The sequence below is a fragment of the Parus major genome, chromosome 6 (genome assembly GCF_001522545.3).
Source record: "Parus major isolate Abel chromosome 6, Parus_major1.1, whole genome shotgun sequence".
Lineage (NCBI taxonomy): Eukaryota > Metazoa > Chordata > Aves > Passeriformes > Paridae > Parus > Parus major.
Genome location: NC_031775.1, coordinates 9,219,141 through 9,232,563, shown reverse-complemented (window position 1 = coordinate 9,232,563; position 13,423 = coordinate 9,219,141). Strand labels below are relative to the sequence as shown.

The window sequence follows — 13,423 nt, the reverse complement described above, 5'->3', positions numbered from 1 at the left end:
ATTATTCCACTAAAATGGTTGTGTGGACAGTACTTCCAAGAGAAAATGTATTATCCTGAGAAATTATGTAGAGGTAGCTGCTGCATTAATATACATGCATTTCACAGATAACTTTAGGAAAAATTAGCCTTATCCCAAAGGGACCATCACTAAACATAATTTATTCTGTCCTTTGCTATATCCTGACTTGCCCTTGAGAAGACATTTCCCATTAAGCAAAAGTGAGCCTAGCTCATATATGTTAGATGTCTGGTGTTGACTATACCCAGTAAAAGTCAACAAATTAATTTTAAAGTCTCAGTGTTGATTGGTAATCTGAACTTTTGCATCCCTATCCTTATATCTTTCTGAACAGTATAAAAATAATTTAACCAAAACTGAATAAATGCAAAAAAAGGTAAGAAAGATGGTTGTGAAAAAGAATGTATAGTACTTTCATTATACTTCATTTCGCTGAGGCTGTTCCACTGTTTGGTGACTTTTTAATTTATTTTATTTTGTGGCTAATAGGAACTGTGGCTGAAAATAATAATTCAATTAATACACCACTACAATAAAAAGATTTATATTTTTCTTAATAGTAATGTTTAAAAGGCACAGAGGTTTTTTTGCTTGTCGGTTAATTTGAAGTGATGAAAAGAAATTTATAGAAATCATCTGGTTTTTACAACTTAAGAAACTCAAACACAAAGAGTTCAAGCGATCTTCCCAAAGGTTTCACAGCAAATGAACACACAACCAGAGCCACAAATTTTTCTTTATATTAGCTGCAAACTATAATGAAAAAAAATGAAGATACAATAAAAGGGGAATTCCAGTTTTATCTGGGAAAAACATAGCCTGATATCTGTGGCCCAGTTGCTGTTAGTCTTATGCAATTACACACACACCTCTCAATGAAAAAAACATCCATATATATCCAAGTTGAAATAATCATGAACAAATGAACACTCTGACCTTCTTTTTAAACTTTTGAGGAAATTGCCCCAACAATCTATAGACAGAGAAGAAGAGAAAACTCCTTAGTAATTAGTATTTAGTAACTACTTTATAATGAGACTGTATCAATTTCAAAGTGATTGTCTTCAGTTAAAATCTGATGCTGTATTTTTAGCAATTCATATTTCTGTTGAAAGGAAGGACAGTATGCTGAGTAGAGCTTGGGGCACGGTGATTACTCAGCCACCTTTATTAAAAACTACTTAAAATTCTATTTAACTGTAAGCATACACATAGCAGGGCTGGAGTCGGAGGCCAGAGCACACGTGGGGAAGATTGTGTGCACAAAAATGACACTACAGAAGTAGTTGGTAGGTGGTAGTGGATCTATCTAAACTTATGTGCTCCTCTTCACACAACTGGGAACCTAGGTTCACAGCTGAAATTTAGTAATTGGAGAAACAAATACTGGTTCTTTAAATCTAGCCATCCATTCTTCTAATCAATTTGATCCCATGTGTTTACATGTGGATAATAAGAAAGTTCTAAGTGAGGGCACAGCAACTTTTGTCTTTTCATAAAAATCATGTTATGTATGGAAAACCTGCTAAATAATTAACTATTTTCATCTCTGTTAGCAGACCTTTTTGCCACTTCTGACTTCATAGAATGACCCCAAATATTTTGCTCTAAATACTTTTTAAATTGGGAGAGGAGTTAAAGGATGTTTTCAGAAAAATTTAAACTCCTTTTTCAGAAAAATTTAAACTCCTAATTATAAGGGACCAGCAGATGTTTTTCATCTAGTTTCACCTTTCCAAAAAGTTATTTTCTGAAAAGAATGTATATGTTAAGATAATGCTATATAAAGAAGCTTATTTTTCTTTTCCCACAAATTCCCATCTCTCTCCAAATTTGGTTTTATAACTATAGCCGCAATTATTTTTTTAACATGGATCTTCAAACCCCCATTATAAGTTTCTTTGTGCATCAAACTGTTCAAAATACAATATACTTACAAGGAAGACAAATTAATTTCATAACTGAAACATGTTACAGCTGGTTGAGAGTCCACTTACCTGATAATTTAGATATTGACAAAAGGCCTTACTTGGTGCATGACATCTGTGTGTCTCTCTATAAAATTCGGTAGTGTTGATGTTTGGATAATAGGTGTTCATAGTATCTGCCTCTGTACCTCAAAAAAAGGATTTTTTGATGTTGGACTGGGTTGAATATAAGGACTTTGATGAAGCAGGATGTTTGACTGGGTTTAATATAAGGACAGAAATGAAAGTAATTGTCTTGTGAGGTTGCGTCTACCTAGCTTACAGGTTTGAAAATTCCCAGGGTATTAATATACATTTTATCTTCTAGAATGGTTATGCACAGTCTGAACTCTCAAAAATAATATATCAAATACCCAAGGCTCAACAGGCCCTGATCTGCATGAATACTAGCTGGAATTTTCTAAAAGCACTTTCATTAAAATTAAACAGTGACTTCTTTTACATTGATGGGTCTATGACTGATGGCTCTGAAATTCATGTCACAAATAAATGAATGGCCCTTCAACTATTTCACATGTACTTACAGACAGGCAAATGTGATATATTGCATCCACAGACATCTCAATGAACATAATCATGATATCACAATATATCATGTTACACTTGTATATGTTCAGGTCACATAATTTACCATCAGCAGTGTGAGGTTTAACAGGGTTGAATTATATGGATGCTGCATAGAACACTTTGGATGCATTATGCTGATGCTTTGGACTTTAAAATGTTAATATTGCAAATGAAAGGTACACTTTGTGTATCATAAATCTGAGTGTCTATTCTTTCTGTGTACTCAATAAATACACTTCTCATCAACTTTTAATTATGCTGTTTGCATTATTCTGTCCTGAAGAGGATAACTCTCTGTAAATCATCCTCTTCTAATGTACACCGCAGCATAAGTTTAGTTAATTAAACCATATATTTTATTAGTACTTGCACTTCCATCTTGTAAAACTGCTAGGAAAAAAAATAGAGAAAGGTTTTTATTTATTACAGCTGAGTTTAAGATGATATTACAAAAGTTTAGCAGGGTTAGATGTGCATATTGCTTTTGCCTGTAGCTTACTCACAAATACCCAGCCTCAGAGACTTTCTGTGTACCTATTGCTATGAAAGTGGGAAGCTTCTTGAACATGTTGATGTATGTTGATGTTCCCACAGAACCACTTTAGTGTATTTAATGACTGGCATAATCAGAACTGAATCAAGTATGTGCTTGTCCATTTGTGCAGAATTTGTTATGTTAAATCACCAGAGAGAGTTCCCTTGTAATGAAATTCATGGTAAGTGGAATTAGGAGATCTTTTTTTACACTTCTTACCTTAAAGTTTCCTCTTTTTTATTGATCCCAGTTTTTCAAAGCAGAGTTTTCATCAGCAAAGCCATTTTGTGGTTCAGTGTAGGTGGGCAGTCATCCCAAGGGACGCCATGACACATGAAAAACATTAATAAGATATTGTGTGACAAATACCATGAGAAGCGTAAACACTTGCCATGGCATCTATAACTCTCTGAGGATTAAAGCCATCTTTGGGTAGAGTCCCTAGTATTTTCTGTTTGGGTGAAATAAATAACTTAATTTCAACTTTGAGGTACAAGTGCCCAGGGAAAGAATTTGACTTTGAGACTGTTTCTGATTGACATAAAGACACTTTCATACTGACAAAGATGATTCTGAGCTAAAATCCTTGAATGACTCAGTCTTTAATGCCCTGGCTTGAATGCCCAAATAATTTATTTTTTTTCAGAAGGACTCTTTTGCAGAATGGTTTGAAATTAAATATATATTCAGGATTCTCTTCATTAAAGCCCAGTAAATTTATTTTACCTATAGTAAAGAGTCTAGAGCGATATAATGTGCTTAGTTGGAAATGCAACACTGCTGAATAAGAGGGGGTGTTGCATTTTACTCTGTATATGTTATTTTCCAGATTTCAGTAGAGTATTTGGGAAAAAGTCTCAATAAAATGGCAACTTCTTAACATTAAATTATAATACTTTCAATCAGAAGAAAAAATAAATTAAAATGTAAAAAGACTGCTCAGAGAACAGCAAGGCCAAGGGCATAGCATTAAGAAAGTTGTTAGTGTGGTATAGAAATCAAATTACTAGGATTGAGGTTATGGACTATTTTCCTCACTCCACACGTAAAGCTGTCCTTTGACATGATTTCAGGTTCACTGGTTGCATACAAAATGGGAGATAGAAGTTAAAATGTAATCCTTTTCTTACAAGTAAGAAGGAAAGGACTGAGCAATTTTCAGACCTATGTCATGTGGTGATCAAGTGTGAGTAATTACTTAAAATATGTTCATTTTGAGTGCTCATGCCCTGCAGATTGAGGGAGCAGAGGTGTTTCTGTTGTATAAATATAAAAACAAAGTCTTGTTAATCAAGTCCTTTTTAGCAGAAATAACTATTTCTTCCCTCACACATGATGTAATTAATACTCCTAATTTATTTGCATATGAATTTCACAAGGACTTTAGTATTAAGATTTTCATCTATGTTTCTTGACTACTGTCTCTGTTGAAATGTAGGACGGTTTCAATTAAGAACTAAGCCAAATGAAAAAGGCTCCCTTTCCACTCAAATTTACAGAACCATGCTCCTTAAAAAAGAAAAAAAAAAGCAACATCTGCAAAAGAAATGGGACTTGAGGAGGCTTACTCCTTGATATTGCTTCATAGTTGATACTGTCTTTTCAGGACAGAGTTTTTGGTGAGTTTTTTTCTCCCTGTTTTACTTTCATACATTATTATTATTAAAAGAGTATAGATACATATATATATATATATATATAAAAAAAAAAATATATATATATAGGGTATACTGTGACAGGGAGCACTTATGCTCATTTTTTTCTCTTTTGACAAAATTGCCTCAACACCCTTTGTTACCTGGTCAGTCTCAGCCTGACCCTGCTGGTTAAAAACACAGAGACATTAGCAGGGCTCTTCCACACTTGTTTGAATTTTTGCACAAAAATGCACATTTTTACTTCATATGGTGCCATGAACACATGAAGACACAGAAGGAGAAGGACAAGTATAGTTTTTAGCCAGCAAGAGCACTTAGAAAATTGGTGAGTTTTAGGGAGGCTTTTAAATGTATATAAGGAATTGCAACACCCTAGGAATATGGGCAGGATTGGTTTAGTTGAAACAGTATAGGAAGGATTCTTTGTTAAGAACAAGAAAAGCTTCTTTCTCTCTCTGCTACTGCTGAGGCAATTAAGAACCCTGTATATTTTTATGCCCCCCAGAGCAACAGTGTTTTATTGATAGAATGGACTCCTGTGTAACCCCAGCAGCCCCTGTGCCGTGGCTGACATCAGCCTGGCCTGCAGCTCGGAATCGGCAGGGCTGGCTTTAAACCCAAACAGCAGCGCTGCAACTTGCTGCAGACTGTGACATTTACTCACGTTATTATCGCCAGCCAGAGAGGGGCACGGCAGGGAGGATCTGCTCTTTCTGTGGCTCTGTGTGCCGGGCCCCAGGGGCAGCCTCTGCCTCTGTAAAGGGTGCCAGCTGGCCGGGGCTGTGTGGGGAAGTTCTCCGGGCCCAGAGCACCTCCAGCTTCGGTTCTGTGTGTAGGACCGGCGCGATGGGGCCGCTGACCCCCAAGGGGAGGTGGCGGGCTGAAGTGAGCTGGGATTTGGAGACAAACCTCTGCAGAGCAGCCCCATTTCCTCTCCCTCGTCAATATTTATCAGCTCTGTTCCATCTTCAGGGGTCTTTCCAACATGTTTTAAATTTTTTTCCTTCTGCAGACCGCAGTTACTTGAAATGCTTCAAGAAAAGTGATTTCTTTCATAAAGTGACTGAGATGACTTGAAGTGCCAGAGTTTTGCTCAGAGTGATGACAGCCAGCAAGGTCTGCTGGGACAGCGCTCGGCCGCGGAGCGGGCTCGGCACTCACCGCCTGCTGGGAGCACAAAGGCTCAGGGTTACCACTTAAACAGCGGCATTTTCTCTCCATCGTTCCTACACACACGTATGAGTACATTCATTATTTGTATCAGCACAACGGGGATTTGGGGAGCTGGGGAAAGTGAGACTGAGGAGTTAAATCCTAATGGGGATTTCAGGGCCTCAGCTGGAAAATCTCCACAAGCTTGGAGCAATCAAATGCAGCTGAGGCCAATTTAAAACAAAACAAAACAACATCAACAAAAATCTATCTGTTCTCATGGCAGGGGGATTTGCAGAGCTGTTGCTGAACAATAGGTCTCAGGATATAAAAGACGTGCTCGGAAGTTACCCCTTTTTAAGCACGTTAAGGTATGTGGTGGGTAGGGTGTCTGTATGTGCAAGCATATGTGAGCAAGAGACGGGTGTTTGTTTGAGTAAGAATCCCAAAAATAAACACATAACACTAGAGAAGTTTTTCACTGTTTAAGCAGAGTGTTATCTGATATTTCATACAGTGGTTATTTTCTGGCCTTGCCATAAAACCAGCAGGATGAGTGAGAAAAAACCTCTGCCTTTTTTTTTTTTTCCCCCTCAAAATATGTTTTTTCCCTGACCAGTGAGGCATTGTTATTTCATGTTAGGTTTTTTCAGGATGTTGAAATTCACTTTCTTTTCTTTTTAATTTCCTAATTAACCTTTCTTATAAGTTTTGAGACTAACTCTGAGATGCATTTAATAGCTTTCTCATGAGTTGTTGATGTATTTAGGATTTGACATTTGGTAGGTCAAAATCAGTTGTGTAAATCCATGGATATGTGTTTTTTTGTTGTTTTTTTTTTTTTTTTCTATAAACTATATCTACAGAACTAGCAGATTTATATAAATATTTATGGCTAAGTGCCTTTTAATCCTCAGTGCTATACTTATTTAAAGTTTTCCATTTCTACTTTCAGTACTGTCAATAGACTGATTTGTTAGATTTATGTAAAGTGTGTAGTAAATCTTAACACCTTTTAATTGCTTAACATCCTTTAATTGCTCCTTTTAGCAGTTCAAAAAAGTTTCAGCCCTTTTTTTTTGTTTTGAAGGAAAGAGACTTGGATTTTTTTGCATTTGCTTCCCTTTTTCTCTGCTTCCAGGTAAGATATGATAAGTCTCAAGTGAGTATATTACCAATTGTATCACATCATCTTTCACTAACTTAAAATGCCCTGTATATATCATGTGTCACTGCAGATGAGAATTCAAATTTGAATCATGGTAATTGTCCTCTACAGAAATCTACTTTCCTGATAAAATTAATATGACAATTTGTGTTCTGTGTCTATTTTTTTGTTTGTTTGTTTTATTTTAAGGAAAACCTCATGCTATATTCATTCAAAGCTTTCTGAGGCTTTGTTTTTCCCTAGAAGATGTCCTAGATTTTATTCTTTAATGTTGTCCCTGATTTATTGAATGTCCATGTTTCCCTGGATAGTACCATCTTTTGAGTTATACATCATCGGAGTGACTCATTCCGATGATGTATTGCATTAATACATCATCAAAGCGCCTTGCTCTGCTGTTGCACTAATGATATGTTAGTATAATACATCATCAGAGTGAACTGCACTGATGATGTATTACTCAGATGGTGATGGCATTCTGTGAAGAAAAGGTTGAGGAGCAGGTTCAATACAGTCACAGGAGAAAAATTAGTCAATACAGAGTATAACTGTTTCTCCAGTAGTGATGCTGATGCTAAATTAGCACCATAGCCCCTGATCTGTACCCTTGCAGAAACACTGAGACATGCATTATCCCCGAAAGAGGAATGAATTCAGAACACTCAGCTAAAGGATTTTACAGAAGAGAGGAGAGGTGTAACCATACATATCACTGGAAAGCTAAAGGTTATATATATAGCTATAATTACTGGGTACCGAGAGATCAAATGAATCAAACAGGGCCAAAATAAGACCAAAGTGAAGATATGTTCAGTAGCTGCCTCTCTGGTGGAGAATGTGACACATAGGGAGACAGAGATATAAGGGCTATAAATATGCTGTCTGAATTAAAACAGCTGCCACTTAGAAGCCCCCAGCAGGGATATTAAAACATTGTGAGGCATGCAGGAAGTCTATGCTGTAGTATTTTTTAAAACTTTAAATTAGATAAATTTTAGACATGTCACAGGCAGAGCACCCTGTCTCAGTGCTGTGTGCTGTCTCATGATTTTCAGGTGTGTTCAGTAACAGAAATTTCTAAGTGTGCACAGTTGATATACACATAGAAACAAAAGGTGTTAAAACTTTTGGCTTTCAAGTCCCTTAAAATTGTGTTTTTCAGAGACTAGAAGGACAAAGTAGTGTATGTGTACGTATGACTGGAAATCCTGCAAAGTCAGACTTGTGTTATGCTGATATATTTGTAAAAGTGACACTTTATATGACTCACACTTACTTTCTTTTACTTGTATATATCTATCTCTTGGCTTGATCTTGGGAAGGAGGCTCTGGCTCAGCTACCTTCTGAGTTCACTTTCCAGGAAGGTGGAGGTGAAAATAGTGTTTAAATGAAACCTGTCGAGCTTGTAGAGAAGAGAGAGAAGCTATTATTCCCAGATTATTTATCTAATGCAAGGGATGGGCTGTGACATATTTTTCTATATGAGAACAAAACATAATACAGGTACAAAAAGTGTTGTGGCATGGTGTACATGTCCCTGCAGATCTTGCTTTCCCACCTTCCCCCTCATTCTGTTAACTGCTAATTCTCTTCTTCATTTTTGTCAGCTGTTTTGCAGCTAGTGCAAGGCAGGTTTCATGCTCCACCATTCTACATTACCACTCCATTCCTGCCCTGCAGCACCTGCAGAGCTGGGGTGGGCCTGGCATTTCTTTGGGATGTGTGGGAGAATGCCAGGCTATAGCTCCAGGAGCCTTTTGCAGAAGGGTCTGTGCACAGCTTGCTGGTGCTCTCCTTGCCCTAGGACCATGTTTTGACTGGGCTGGCAACAGGATCAACTCCCATTCTGGGTTACTCTCGTCTCTGAAACCGGGGGAGAAATTTCCTTTGTAATCGTGGATTCCCTTCTGTCATCATGCAGGTGATTCCCACACTCACCATTGCCCTCACAGTCTCCTTGATGCCAGACCAAAAGAAAATAAGAACCAAAAAGCAGCTAGAGCTGTTTTGTGTACAGTCAGTTTGAAGAGCAGCACAGCAATGAGGGTAGTGCCACTGAGGTGCAGCAGTGTGGGGCTGTGCCTCCTGACAGCAGGAAGGGAACACTCTTGCCTGTCTGAGCTTAAAACTCTCTGGGGACTCCTACTTCTGGCTGTTTCATGCTGTATTAGATAAGCTTCCAAACCAGTCCTTCTTTCTTCCCTTTCTCTCCTGATCATCTGTCTTCTGCAACTTGCAGAAAGACAGAGTGAGAGTGGCTTAAGATACTCTTTTGTTCTCTCTCTTTTTCTTTTATTCTCCCTTCCTTTTCTTCTATTCCATTTGCTTCCCAGTTCCATTCCAGCTTTTTCTTTGTATAGGTGATTGTTTTAAACTTGTATTATGTGGTCATGGTACACTTTAGATATAAGTTAGCTTTGAAAAGAAACCATATTGTGCCCATTCTTGAAAAAATCACAATACTTTGTGGCGATAGTCCCAAGATATTTATCAATGCAGCAAGTAATTGTTTCTCATTATTTTCAAATATTGCTTGACTCTGCTCTCAGGAACTGAAATTGCTCTTTCAAGCTTTTATTTGGAAATGAATACTTAAAAGCTACTCAATATTTCTATCACTACTGCAGATATTTTCATAACACCCCTCTCTTGTGATGCTTTAGAGACACTTTATAAGAAACAGAACAATAGACAAGATTTTAAAAAGAAAATTAGGAAATTAGTGAACTTATTTATTATGTGTGGATTTCTGATATTACTTTTAGACAAAATAAATTTGATGGTGTTCCACAAAGTGCAGAAGAAACATTTTAAAAATTATTCTTTCAATAGCATTTTTAGCATTCAGATTTAGGATCTGATTTGCCATTTTCCATTTGTGGATTTGTACTAAAGCCTTAATGTTGCAAACATTAAGGCTTATTTAGAAAAATTGAAGATGTCATGAAAAGTAACCAGGTTACCACTAGATATGTATAAAATATTACTTCTTCAACCTAATTAGTGGTAATGACTTTTAATAATGCAAGAACTAGAATGTACCCTTTGGGTCTGGGCAAACTAAGGCTTAGTTTTTAATGTGGTTCATGCATGTGTTTTGTTTCATCTAAGACAATCTGCCATAACATAGGACAAAACAAGATGTTCTAATTTTCTATAAATAAAGCTTGCTTTGGTTCAGATAGAAGCTGCCAATTGCAGATACATACACATTGTTCATAATTTATAAACAATAAACACTTCTTTTGGCAGGCTGCCATGCAGTTCCTTTCTGCTCAAGGTCTAAACTGTGAATGAGAAATGATGTGAAAGTTACAAATGGAATGGCTGAGGGACCTGGCAGGGTTTGAAGTGATATTGGTGCCAATCCAAATCCATGCTAGACTCTGTTAGGACAGGCCAGTTCAAAGATGTAGTACAACTTACTGGAAGTGGCTATATCAATGAAATGTCAAGTGAAATATATATAGTAGTCTAATTGCCATGTGGTAATGACAGAATATTGCCGAGGCTTTTCTCGTTCCGGCCTTTCATATTGTGGTGGAGATGCAGATAAGCAGTTACTTGTGCATCTGGATTTCAAATGGTTGAGACTTCAGTTGGCTTTATGTTTATAAGAGTGATGTTGGATAAAATGAATCTTTTTGGGGAGAAGTGTGGAGAGATTTAGGCATCAAATGAGCCATAACTGGCAAAACTGTTGGATTGTCGTTGCTTTGAACATGGAAATCCCCCCTTTGAAGTAAGTTGCTTTCTATCTCCAGTCTCCTCTGCCATGCCTTGTTACAGCTTTAGCATGGGATCACCTCTGGAACTGTTTCCTTCTTCTCTCCCAGTCAGCACAAAGGGGATATCCTACTGAAAGGGGTGCTCTAGGCTGACTCATGTCACGTGAATATCACAATCAGGCTTTTTATGGGATCGGTGGACTTGTTTCCATGTGCCAGTAATCCAAACACTTATTTCTTCTGTCTCCTTCAAGGGTTGGAAGGTGCTAAAAATTCAGGCTTTTTTATTTGACTGAAATCAGCTAGATTCAGGTGGAAGAACCTTCTTTTGAAAATATTTATACTTCTGTCAAGTTGTCAGCATGTCACTTCTCTCATAGCAATCTACATTGTTAGAGCTCTCCTCTAACAGGCTCAGATTTTCCTGACTTGGTTTGGTTTAAGCAGGCTCTAGCATTTCCTTGCCTAGTTTTCCTGGATATATTTCCTATAGCCCATTGCTACACTGCAGTGATATATGTGCTTGACCTGTTTTTTTTGACACTGCACAAGAGACATTTTTGTCTCATCAGAAAGCACACATACAGTTTAGTGAGGCTTATATATTTAGTTAATTCCTTTTAAGTTCTGATTTTCAGTGATTTAAGAATCAGAACGCTATTTCTGTTCATTTGCAGTTTACCATCTCTATGCAGAATCAGTGCCTCTTTCTGATGCAGTCTGCTACTCTCCCACACCTGTAACTTAACCTCCTCTTCCTGTATAATTTATATACTGAAATTGTTATTCTCCATTGATCCAAAATCAAAAAGCCCATTGATTTTTGCCATTCTGCTTTTTCAGAAATGCTTTGTTACATTCACCACAGGCCTACAGCTGAAGTCTTCAACTACAGTTGAAGTTCACTGAAGTCAATGGATGTGCTTCAGCTAACTTTCGACAAGCACTGAATCAAATTGTAAAATGCATATTTCTCCTAAAAAAACCAACAGCAAAACTTTTTCACATCATCAGTAGAGGAGGCAGAAGACCAAATCAGTGTGTATGCATGCGTTGTCCCTCAGGGACATTCCTCTAGAATTGCAGACAGCAGTATAATAAATCAATTATCTGATTAAAACAAAAATAATTAATATGCAATTATGACAGATGTCAGGCCAATTAATATGTAAATATTCATAAACTACCTGACAAATTGCGCATATGCAAGTAGAAATCTTTGTGTATGAACACCCCGCTGTGTTTGTTGAACATAAGGGCAGGATGTTTCTAATTTGGTTGGGGAAAATAGCAACATGTATTTCAAAATAATTTTGTTTTCGTTTATCAAATACACATTCCCTAGAGTGAACAATGAGCTGTAATGTGTATAAACAAATAAAGTCTTTATGTGTCTCAGCACTCCAAAACTTAAAATGTTTGATTAAAATTGGCAGAACTAATATAAATCCAAGAGTCATTCAAGCTATGGTAACATTAAAAAAAATGTATACTTGTTCAGTTAAGAAGCTGCAGGTCTTCACCAAGCTATCAGGTTTAACTAATTAATGACTCCTTAATTATTAACCTGGGTTAATTGGTACATCTCCATCAATCAATCAATCATTAACTTTTTCATTTATTGATCATTTTGTCAATTCAATGCATGTTAAGCACCCATTACCAGATTTACACATTAGCTACTTTTAATGTAACCTACACAAATTAATTTCTTTTCTGGGTTAATTATTAGCTAATTCCCTAGGTAATTTTTCACTAGTTTAATTATTTTTTACCTTGCATTATCTAGTCTTCAGTTAATAATTGCAGAAACTATTTTCTCTGTTAATTTTTGAGTGAATGACCCTTATTAACCATTTCATAACCCTGTCACTAACATACATGTTCCCAACTTTAGTTTACCTGTGTATGGATCTCATCACCATCTCATCATGTAGCAGTAAATTATCCATGCCTTTGACAACTTTTTTTTAATTCAATAGGCTGGTATCTGAGCTGGACTAAATTATGTCTCTTTTCCTAATGGCCAACCTGTCAGAATGAAAGTGCTATTTATGGATAGATTGTATTCAGTTTTTGAACAAAGCATGAACATAGTCATTTCTATGACTCTTCTCTCTTTTGAGATGTCTAAGACTTAAGGTTTCCTCCAGATTTTTCACAGTTCCAAAGACTTCAGATGCTAGTAAGTCCAAAAGGAGGATATTTTTCAGTCAGAGATAATGTCCTTAATATGTGGCAAGACAGATGAATAAGAAGAACATTGTGAAATCTCCAGGGCAAAAGAGTTAAAGGACAACTCTTCTGTCAGGATTTTTTTCAATATAGGAGAAAGGTAGCTCTCATGGGAAATTAAATCCTTTTTTCTCCTAATTTAGCAAATTTCATGATTGTATGGCTGGAGACCCATCCTGCTTTGCAACATACTGGTGACAAATTCTTCATCTGCGCACTGTGGATCTTGCATAAACAGATATACCTAGAATAGGCTACAGTTTCTCTATTAAAACTTTTCTCTAGGAACAGAATCTTTTCTAAGAGAGTAGTTATCAAAATATAGCTTTTACATTGCAGCAGAAATAGCCATACCAAAAAGTAGTACAAG

The 13,423-nt window shown here is 36.7% G+C and overlaps 1 long non-coding RNA gene across 1 annotated transcript; it reads left to right on the top strand.

Annotated features, from left to right (window-relative positions):
- Window positions 1-5,887: 5,887 nt before the first annotated feature.
- Window positions 5,888-7,712, top strand: LOC107199681. The gene is made up of 3 exons (XR_001519269.2): window positions 5,888-6,005; window positions 6,208-6,292; window positions 7,012-7,712. It is a non-coding gene; the product is annotated as an uncharacterized LOC107199681 (long non-coding RNA).
- Window positions 7,713-13,423: the final 5,711 nt, after the last annotated feature.